Below are 11878 nucleotides of genomic sequence, written 5' to 3'. Positions count from 1 at the left end.
ATAATAATAATAATAATAATAATAATAATAATAAAGGAATAAATAACCCAGAGTACAGGTGATAAGCTAAATACATAACTTGGTTTAGCTGCAATCTGATAATGGCACCCAAGCGTGTGCGAGGTTCGGCCCCCTCCAAGAGTCCTGCAGCTCAGGACAAGACTGAGGCCTTGGTACGTGTTGTCTCCACTCTTCAGAAGACCCAGCTGGATGTTTGCAAGCAGCTGGCGGCCATTGCAAAATCTCTGGCCCCCGCCGCTGAGGCCACACAGGATGATCCTCGTGAGTCGCAGGTCGAGCCTGCTGAGTCTCAGGATTGTATCCTAGACACTTGTTTTTCAGAGGGCGGGTCGCCGGGCACCTCGGCTTCCTTATTTGCCAGCTCTAGCTCCGAGCGTGGAAGCTATGCGAGCCAGCCCCCACGGACACGGGGGCAGAAGGCGCGCTCCAATGCCCCCAACGTCCAAAGCCTTGGGGCCGGGGCTCAAGCAGCAGGCTCGCCCGGGCAGTCCTCACAGTCTATTACAGGTCTCCAAGGGGCCCAGCCCGCGCAACCGGTGGTGCAACGGGAAGCTGGGGGTTCCGATACATCAGGGGACGATGACAACTCCAGGCCGGCGAGAAGTGGCGAAGCGGCGTCGCGGGACGAAGAAGGGCGTCATCGGAGCGGAAAGGCGAAGAAGAAAACCGACAAGCGTAAGAGAACTAGGGATGACGACTCCGATGACTCAGGTACGTCCGACTCAGATGGTGAGATCCCAATGGAAGATTATTGGGGGATTGCGGAGGATCAGATGGGTCTTCCTTTGTGGGTGCATAAGAGGAGAGCCAGCACCCATCGTAAGGGATTCAAGGGGACGTTAGAATGGAGGGACGGTGCCTTGATACCAGACTCAAAGTATTCTACCAATTCAGACACAGATATCATTCTAGGATCCCATTTATCAAATAAAACAAGGGAAAAAATCTTGAATGGCGATTTTATAGACATTTTCACCCTTTTACCATTGTCCCATACACTGGGAAAGGGCGAAAAGAGAAAGGAGTATGGCAGGCGCAGACATAGGACACCACGGGCTGACCGCACCTTCGAAAATTGGCTGGATGGAATGCATATTTGGATCGCAGTGATAACAGCTGCTTATCCAAAAAGGGCAATGCACCTTATGGCCTACATAGCTGATGTTAGGATGGCCTACAGGATGGCTGGGGAGGCGGCTGCGCTGAATTACGATGAAGACTTCCGTAGGAATGCTTCGCAGAACCCAAAAACCAGGTGGGATCAGCGCCACCAGCATTTTTGGAGCAATCACGTAGTCCCATATGTAGAAAGGAAGCAGACGGATCCACCTAGGTCCGCCAGGTTTGAACCCAAGAGAGACCCGCGACGCAGGGTTTGCTGGGAATATAATAAGGGCCTTTGCCAGCGACCCAACTGTAAGTACTCCCACGAATGCGAAAAGTGTTTGGGTCAGCACCCGGGAGTTTCGTGTTTTAAAGGGAGGCAGTCCTTTCGGGGCGCCAGGGGCAACTCGCACCAGGGCCCCAGAAATACCTCAGGTGCCCCCCAGGGATCAATCTCGGGGACTAATAAATATTAATAGATCACTTGCTCTGGCCCACTCTCCTGTAAAGCTTCACCCTCTGAAATTATTGCTTGACTGTTACCCCAATAGAGATGCAGCAAAATACCTTTGGGAAGGGTTTTCAACAGGTTTCCGTATTCCTGTGCGTACCCCACCTAGCACGGGCGAACCCCCCAATCAAAAATCCATTAGGGAAAGGCCAGATATAGCCATTAAGAAAATTAACAAGGAAATCTTAGCAGGACGTGTGGCTGGCCCGTTCGCGTCGCCACCGATACCTGATCTCCACATCTCCCCATTGGGAATAGTCCCTAAGAAGGCGCCCGGGGAATTCAGGCTCATACACAATCTTTCCCACCCGATAGGCAGGTCAGTCAATGATGGAATACCCCAGGAGCTGTGCACGGTAAAATATGCCTCATTCGATCAGGCGGTGAAGTTAGTAAGGCAATTTGGCAAAGGGGCGTTAATGGCTAAATGTGACATTGAATCAGCATTTCGCTTACTCCCAGTTCACCCGCGGGACTATAAATGGTTGGGTTTCAGATTCAATGAGGCATATTTCATCGACAAGGCCATGCCGATGGGTTGCTCCGTGGCATGCGCCGCGTTTGAGGCCTTTAGCACATTCCTGGACTGGGCCCTGCGCTTTAGGACAGGTCTTCCAGGTGTCTCGCATTATCTGGATGACTTTCTCTTCGTGGCTGGGGCTCGCAGTTCCGACTGTGCAGGCCTTATGCGGGCCTTCTCAGCTCTCGCAGAGGAATTAGGGGTACCATTGGCTGCTGAAAAAACCGAAGGTCCCGTCTCATGCCTTACGTACTTAGGCATAGAACTGGACACGGTTGCACAAACCTCACGCCTGCCGTCAGAAAAACTACTTGCCCTCAAGGAGACCATCAGGCAACTCATTCCCCTTAAAAAACTTACCCTTAGGCAAATGCAATCACTGCTAGGACACCTCAACTTTGCCTGCAGGGTTATTTCACCTGGTCGCCCATTCTGCCGGCGCTTAGCTAGGCTCACGGTAGGCCTAACCAAACCTTTTCATAGGAAGCGACTCCCCCGCGGGTTCAAGGCCGACCTTGAATCCTGGCTGGTGTTTCTTGAGAACTACAATGGGGTGTCATTATGGCAGGACACCATGTTGCTGCGGGCTGATTTCCAAGTACAATCCGACGCGGCAGGTGCTTTAGGTTTCGGGGTCTACTTCAGAGGTAAATGGTGCTCGCAGCGTTGGCCGGCCAGGTGGCAGGGTACGGACATCACACGCGACCTAACATTCTTAGAATTTTTTCCTATAGTAGTAGCCGTGCACTTATGGTCCGAAGAATTCAGGAACCGACGGGTCTGCTTCAGAACCGACAACCAAGCGGTGGTCAGCGTCCTAACTCGGCAATCCACGCGGTCGATGAGGGTGTCTTCCCTCCTACGCCACTTCATGGATCGCTTCCGATCGTTGGCACCGGAGGCAAGCCAGTCGCCGGAGCCGTTCCCGGAACACCTATGGAACCTTGGGAGCGAGAGATCCTAAAGGGAGTATTAGCTTCCGTTGCCCCGTCTACACTGAGCTCGTATAAACGGGCTTGGTCAGACTTCACTAAGTTCAGGCAGAAAGAGTCCACTGCTTCCCTTCTGGGCCCACCGACCCCGGAGGAGGTCATGCAGTATGTAGTGCACTTGAGGAACCTGGGGCGCGCACCAAAGACCCTCAACATTCACACAGCAGCCATCACATTCTTTTCAAAATCACTCTATTTTGCAGACCCGTGTGACAATTTCCATTTGCGTAGAGCGATGGAGGGCTGGCGCAGGCTCCAGCCGCCTGCCAGCGACCCTAGGCGACCCATTACCTTTGACATGTTGGCTCAGGTACACAGGCAGTTGAGGTCCCTCTGTTGGTGCAAATTTGAGGCGCGCCTATTCTCCGCAGCTTTTTCTATAGCGTACTTTGGAGCGCTCAGAGTGGGCGAGGTAGTATGCGAAGACTCCCCACTGGGCATCACACGCGGCATACTCATGCAGGACGTGTCACTGGCTGACTCCCAAATGCAGGTGCTCATACGCTGCTCCAAAACGGACCAGAGGGGAAGGGGCGCGACTATTAAGCTCCCCGCCACTGGTTCCCCAGGTCCATGTCCGGTGAAAGATACCAGACGGTTTCTTTATCTCCGGCCCCCCGGCCCAGGCCCATTGCTTATCCACCAGGATGGCGCCAGGCTCACCCGCCACCAATTTACCAGGGTTCTGCGCAAGGCCATTGCCTCCTGCGGCTATAGTCCCAATCAATTCTCTGCTCACTCTTTTAGGATTGGCGCAGCTACGTCAGCCATGCATTTGGGCCTTTCATCCGAGAGAATTCAGGACTTGGGGAGGTGGAAATCAAATGCGTACAAAAGGTATATTCGTACATAGCATCGACGGGGTGGCCTGGCTGATCCCCGGTTGTCATTCTTTATTTTCAGGTTCTCGGATCGTGCGGGTCTGGATAGCTGGGCATAGCATAGTCCATTGGGCTCGGGAAAGGGCCATCGAGGTGGGCCTGGGGAACGGGCTGGGCCTCCCAGAATTCGTCCAGGTGTCTTGGATTGCGAGGAGAGGCATGCTGTGGGACGAGTTTCTGCCGGCAATACAAAATCGGGCTGCTTCGCTCGGCTACCCTGACCTACTGGTGGTCCAGCTTGGAGAGAATGACCTTGCCTATCGCAATGCCGTGGACTTAAAATTGCAAATATTCAGAGACTTTGATACCCTTTTGGACGCCTGCCCGAGGATGACGCTGCTTTGGTCCTCCTTGCTCGAGAGGCGCAGTTGGCGCGATGGACGTTGCCCTATCGCCCTGAACAGAGCCAGACGGCTCCTGAATTCCTTCGTGATTCGCAGAGTCCTGTCTTTGAATGGACGTGCCATTTCGCATCCAACTTTAAAACAGAGCGAAGCAGCCCTTTATCGTTACGATGGTGTTCATCTGTCGCCCAGGGGGAATGATGTTTGGCTCGGGAACGTTATAATGGGAATCAAAGATTGGTTACGTGTTAGAGAATTTAATTAGGTGAATAAGAGAGGAGGATCACGGCCCCTAAAACAGTATAGGAAGTCCCTAAATAATCCAATTATTCTTAAATTATTGGTTAAGGCATGCGAGCGGATTGGCGGCGAGCCTAGGGGGGCTCGAGTGGCGGTTAGGCGTTGGAAATTTGCATAACAATAGAAGGAGGAGGGGCAGATTACGTCAACGGCTGCCCAAATTTGGAGAGGTAATTCCGTTAAAGGATTCCGGGGGCGTCGCTTGGTCCTGAGCCTGGAGTTGCCTGGGCCGTAGGGCACGCCCCTTCGGTGGCCACAGGAGGAGCTCTAGTAGATCTACATCGCGGGGCTCCTTTCTGGTGGTTAACTTCTCAAGGACTCCAACACACGGGTTGGAGTCGGATATAGTCTGTTAGGTTCCAACGCCTAAGCCAATTCCGCTCAACATGCTTATCAATAAAGTTGTGGCCTTAACCACCCAATTAAATCTTAATCTCTGTGTCACGAGTCTTAATTATGTGGGAAGGAGGGACATTGCCACACAAAGCCACTTCCGCGCCTGCGACGGAAGTGGCGTTGTGGGCCGACCGACTGCACCACCGCGTAGGGGCTGCGAGTTCAGCCCCTACGCGATGGTGGCTTCCCGCCTGCGTCATCCCCGACCAGCCAATCAGAACGGTCGGGGCGGAGCCGGCAGATTTAAAGCTCCCCGCAGGCGGGAAGCCGACCTCTTTACTCCTTTGTTCGCCGGAGCGAACAGTTCACCCGCCCACCCACCCCTTAAAAAGAGGTAAGGGGACGCTGCTATGGACGGGAGTCGGTTGCCTGGTTAGTCAGCGGGCCGGGTAGGACTTTTCCCATACTGGGCTAGCCATGATGGGTTTTTCGCCTACCCCGTAGCATGTCGTCACAACTTAGTTTAGGCGGTTAGGCGTTGGAAATTTGCATAACAATAGAAGGAGGAGGGGCAGATTACGTCAACGGCTGCCCAAATTTGGAGAGGTAATTCCGTTAAAGGATTCCGGGGGCGTCGCTTGGTCCTGAGCCTGGAGTTGCCTGGGCCGTAGGGCACGCCCCTTCGGTGGCCACAGGAGGAGCTCTAGTAGATCTACATCGCGGGGCTCCTTTCTGGTGGTTAACTTCTCAAGGACTCCAACACACGGGTTGGAGTCGGATATAGTCTGTTAGGTTCCAACGCCTAAGCCAATTCCGCTCAACATGCTTATCAATAAAGTTGTGGCCTTAACCACCCAATTAAATCTTAATCTCTGTGTCACGAGTCTTAATTATGTGGGAAGGAGGGACATTGCCACACAAAGAACATGTTTTGGAGATAGGTGGAAGCTGGGATGCCTTCCCCCACTGGACTTTAGTCCAAACCAGAGAACAATTGGGGGGCATAGAAAGCTTACCCCGTCTTTGAGGCAAACTTCATGAACCCTGGAAACCTGAACTCCAACTATTTTACCAGCTTCTGTAGAGTGTATTGTTAGATCAGCATCAGAGCTGTATTTCTCTTTTGAAAACCAAGAGATAGCAAAACGACCTCTTGTTTTCTGATGTGTTGGGAGTGTGGAATTTTCGTTTTGAAATCAAGTTCAAAACATAGGCACACATCACAATACAAAGTCACCCATTGATGAAACTCCCGAGTAATTAATGCTTTGGGGACAATGGTTTTCTGCTCTTCTATGTTTCTGGGTCAAAGCCATAGCAAGGAAGAAGTTTTAGGATTGCTACTACTATTTTGTAACCAGGTAACTGGATTAGGGAAGCAAAGTTTGGTTCTCTACTGCTCTCTAGTGTGTGTGTTTTGTAAAAATCACAAAGCACAAACATTTAAATCTCATTGATTGAAAGCGAGCGTGGCTTCCTTGCTTGCTGTTGCTTGTGGTTGAAAACTCACTTACAAAAACAGCAGGTTAATCTCCCAACATGGGCTATTCATCAGTTCCTCAGGCTGAACAGGTTTCTCTATTCAGTACATTCTCAGTTGGTTGGATAGTAATTCCATACTGCCAGTGATTTGAAATGTTTGCTGCTGACAACAGGTGATGCCATGTGAAATGCAGAGGGAAAGGTGAATGCTTATTGAGCTGAACAGCTTGCAACCTTACTGGGGGCTGCGGATGCTAGAAAATGGTAGTCTAGTTCACAAATCTGCCCTCCCCCCCCCCACTAGCAAATGTGTTGCGGAATTTGGCCATGGGAAATACTGAATGTGATAGAGCAGGCATCCCCAAACTGCGGCCCTCCAGATGTTTTGGCCTACAACTCCCATGATCCCAAGCTAACAGGACCAGTGGTCAGGGATGATGGGAATCGTAGGCCAAAATATCTGGAGGGCCGAAGTTTGGGGATGCCTGTGCTAGAGTCTTAAAAATCCTAAGCATGTAAAACAACAGCAGCAGCAGCAGCAACAACAACAACAGAATAAAAAAAATTCCTTCAGTAGCACCTTAAAGACCAACTAAGTTTTAATTTTGGTATGAGCTTTCGTGTGCATGCACACTTCTTCAGATACAGTGAAATGGAATCCATTTCACTGTATCTGAAGAAGTGTGCATGCACACGAAAGCTCATACCAAAATAAAAACTTAGTTGGTCTTTAATCCATTTCACTGTATCTGAAGAAGTGTGCATGCACACGAAAGCTCATACCAAAATTAAAACTTAGTTGGTCTTTAAGGTGCTACTGAAGGAATTTTTTTTATTTTACTTCGATCCAGACCAACACGGCTACCTACCTGTAACAACAACAGAATGCAGGGATATTACAAAGATGTGAAAGATTATGTGTGTCATGGAGTAAGAGTCTTTCTCCCTCCCTCATAATACTAGAACCCAGGGCCATCCCATAAAGCTGTCTTCTGGAAGATTCAGGGCAAAAGAAAGTCCTTCGTCATGCATAGTGGAACTATGGAACTGACTGCCACAAGATGTAGTGGTAGTCAAAACTTGGGATGGCTTTAAAAGAGCATTAGCCTTGTCCTCTATGAATTCGTCTACCTCTACTCAATTGCCTTCAGTATGGGGGCTGTAACATGAGGATGGATTCTCTGTGGCATCTGTGTATTGCATTTATTAAATCAGCATGGGGGCAAAGGTATCCTGTCAGGTGTTTGTGGAATGAACACCTGCACCTGCTCGCCATTCTGTTGCCCACCTTATCCTTACAGGAACAACCAAGAGACTTGGAATCTCACTTGTTTGCCACAGCTAGCTTCACATTTATTAAACTAAATCTGCATTTAGACATGAACGCCATAATAAAATATCTGTACACTACATCTGTTACAAATATAGAGAATATTTCAAGTGGTTTCACATAACACACTCTAAGCTGTTAGTACATACAAGACAAAGATTCAACACTGATTGTTTCCAGTTATAGTACTTTACGAAGAGTCTCTCTCATTCTACGCCCATGTAGTATCTGAAAGTAATTAATGGTACCAAATGACTTCTTTTTAATTAAGCTGCACTGAGCTACCGGCTAAGAATGTCTGAGGAAAATTCCCTAATCTTGTTTTTCTCTAATTCTGAGAAAAAGTGAATGTATTCCTAAATGTTCTAATTCAGGTTTGTTTTTTTAAACTGTCTGTGTCATAAAGTAGCAGCAATTCAATATCAACAGCCTTCTGGTGTTTTCTTGAAATAGTAGAAAACAGAAGGAACACCTGTGCTCTTAAACTGTATGAACTTCTTCCTTTTCCCTTTTTCTTTTTTTGCACCAAGTGATTTGACGTTGCTACAACAGCAAACACAACATACTCCTTCAGGAAGAGAACCTATTTTTTTTACCATTTGAAAATTTCTGTTGCACACATTGAGCTTTACCTAACTCAGCTGTAAAAGTTGCAAAATTTTATTAAAGTGTAGTGCAGAACCAAACGTTCTTTGACAGGCATTTCCAGTGTGAAAAGTGTGTTTTGCGAAGGTGGGCAAAACGTTTCCTGAAAGACTTCTAAAACCTATTTTTTAAAATGCTAGTTCAGTGCTATTCATTGCCCCAACTAACTGCAGCTGCGGTGCAAAATTTTGCTTTAAAACTAGCCTTCCTTTGTAGTAACAATAACATCAACGCACAGTCAGTTGATGGGGGCTGACAAAGCTAATTCAGAATGAACAGTACTTCCAGAACAGACATTTCACTCACTCTGTAGTAGCTTCCTTGCCTCTCAGTAACATTACAGAGCCAAATCAGGTTATCTGCATCATGATTACATTGTTATTAGGAAGGGGGAAATGCCACTTTTATGCAAGGTGTAACAAAGCTGTAGACCATGGGTAGGCAAACTAAGGCCCGGGGGCCGGATCCGGCCCAATTGCCTTCTAAATCCAGCCTGCGGACGGTCCAGGAATCAGCATGTTTTTACATTAGAAGAATGTGTCCTTTTATTTAAAATGCATCTCTGGGTTATTTGTGGGGCATAGGAATTTGTTCATCCCCCCCTCAAAAAAAATAGTCTGGCCCCCCACAAGGTCTGAGGGACAGTGGGCCGGCCACCTGCTGAAAAAGTTTACTGCCCCCTGCTGTAGACTGTGAAAAGGCTTGCAATGGAAATATTGTCTAGACATGGAGGGGAACTGAACATGGTGGGTGTTTTCCCCTCTGCAGTGTCTCCCCCCCAAAAAGAAAATAGAGAAGAAGTCTACGTACCTAAAATCTCTGAAGGGGCAGCATCTATCACAGGAGGGAAAATAAGTTCACAAAATGTGAACCTTCCCTGCTTGGGTGAGTGTACAGCACGGACAAAGATATTGGGTGAAGGAAATTGGAGCGCTACAGGAGAGACCTTGGAGGCTGGGTGTTGTCAGAGGAGTAGGTAATGTTTTGCAGGCTACAAGCATAAAGACATGAGAGAGTAATCCTACATATCTGTTCAGAAGTTAAGCCCCACTGTGTTTAATGGGACTTAACTCAGGCTTAAACTAATGTTTGGCTTCTGAGTTATAACACGTTTAGGATTGTGCTAGCAGATGTTTACTTACTTATTACCTGATTCATAAACCTCCTTTCTGATAAATCCTCCATCCAACAAACAACAGCTCCTGTTTTTAGACTAATGCGTGAGTCTTCCTTGTTTACTCTCAATACTCTCTTTGAGCATTTCTCACACTTTCACTCCCCAAAACTGTGGGCTATTTGGGCCGGTTTTGTTCACAATGCTCAAAGAACTAAATTATGATCAAGAATTCAACATAATGGACAGTGGCAGGGATTTGGGACATTATGGGACATTTGTTCATAGGAAAGTTAGTACAACCTCTTACGAAGTACTTACTTTCTGCATAAATAAACTCTGAAGTGGAGCAGTGATTAAGAAGAGTATTCATCTTTCAAGTACAGGGTGTACTAGATATCTGCTGTATGTTCATGTATACACAACATAAAAACAAGGCATGGACAGACTTTAGCCAATCTATTCCTCTAAAAACTCAAACTGGATGCAACCCCTGGATTTTTCTACTTCTGCTGCTCAAACCACTGCTGCATTTTGCAAGTGTTCCCTATATTGCAGATTTCACAGGTTCATAAGACAAACTCTTGACAGTGTAAGCATGAGATCATAGGGCTGGCAGGGACTGCAGGGACCAACTAATACAACCCCTTCCCAGAAGGCTCCTCCAGCCTGGCCTGCTGCCACACGTTAGCCCATGTCATCAAGACCACTGGGTATTATACAGAGAAAGCAGATGCCAACAAGATGGCGGCTGGCTATATGACTCCATTATGGCTCACTGTTGGAGGGGCTCGATGGCAGTGCAGATGTCTTGTCCCCAAAAAGTTTAAAGGTTTAAACGCTGGGGTCTTCAGTTAAATGGATCCTAGACTGAGGCCTAGGAGAGCTACAATCAGCATTGGTAGTATATAATTGGATGGGCTAAGAGTCTGACTTAAAGGCATTACCTTGGGACGGGCGGAGGGAGACATCTATGATGACCCTCCAATTGTTGCTGGACTCCAACTTCCATCAGCCCCAGGTCAGAGATGTGAGCAATAGAGCCACAGATTTCTTACCTGTGCTTTATAGAGCCTAGGTGAGTGAATCAAATTCACATGCTTCAGAGGCAAGAAAAGGAAAGGAAAAGCTCCAGGTCTGCTAGTTCATCTCAGCTGCAGGAAGATCCTTCTTAAGCATAGCTGCCAAGTTCTCCCCTTTTTTAAGGGAAATTCCCTTATGCTGAATAGGCTTCCTCGTGAGAAAAGGGAAAACTTGGCAGCTATGTTCTTAAGCCCAAATTCCAATCATCATGGACAGGTGTCAAGAATGGCTCCTACAGAGAACTTAAGTACAGCAAAGTAGCAAGGGCAGCCCCTTGTTTCCTGCAGAAACTGTGTTGCCCTGCTGTTTCTTGCACCCTAAGAGGCTCCCAGGCACATGTGCAAAGACATTATGCATTTGGAGTGAAGACTGTAGCCGTTCTGATGGACAGGTTTACATGACAGCTAACTAACTGCTTTGATGAAATCTCTAGTTCTTGAGGTGGAAAACATTCTTGTAAAAGATCAACACCTCATTCCTTGCCTATTTCGGGAGTTCTGGAATTCTGCTTAGAGTCTTGTTAACTGTGGCTGCCTCAAACATCTATTTGGCATGCTGCTATACATACTTTCTTAGTTAGGCTTGCCAAATATTATAAGTCAGGTGCCACAATGACACAACTAGGTGCTTCCAAATCGTTTCCTTTAGATTTGTCTTCTAACAGCAGTGGCACACCTTGGCATTTCAAATTTCAGTGGCACCCTGTGCATCGCCCAAATACTGTATTCTCTCCCTCCCTCCCCCCCCCCCGCCACCACCTCTCGCCTTCCATTGGAGTAATACTGGCATGCCTGCTTTGGCACCCCAAAAGCTCAGTGCACAGAGAGACCATACCAGTTGCCATACCCCTAGAGCAGGCACCCCCAAACATCAGCCCTCCAGATGTTTTGGACTACATTTCCCATTTTCCCCAACCACTGGTCCTGTTAGCTAGGGATCATGGGAGTTGCGGCCCAAAACATCTGGAGGGCTGCAGTTTGGGGGTGCCTGCCCTAGAGCCACCTCTGCTAACAGCAATCCAGTCAACTTTCCCATTTCTCTCTCTCTCTCTGCAACCATATAATGAATGCTTTAATTTTAAAATTAATTTAGGATTAGTAATTTCCACGATGACTGTTAGGACAAGTGTTTTATATATGGAGTTCTTATGGAGGTTTATTACACTCCAAATGAAATCTGGGCCGTGGCATTAAATATTGAAAGCCCCATTTAGTT

This window comes from Zootoca vivipara, chromosome 15, assembly GCF_965207765.1.
Source record: "Zootoca vivipara chromosome 15, rZooViv2.hap1.1, whole genome shotgun sequence".
Classification (NCBI taxonomy): domain Eukaryota; kingdom Metazoa; phylum Chordata; class Lepidosauria; order Squamata; family Lacertidae; genus Zootoca; species Zootoca vivipara.
The sequence above is the reverse complement of the archived record's forward strand: the minus strand, read 5'-3'. Positions refer to the sequence as shown.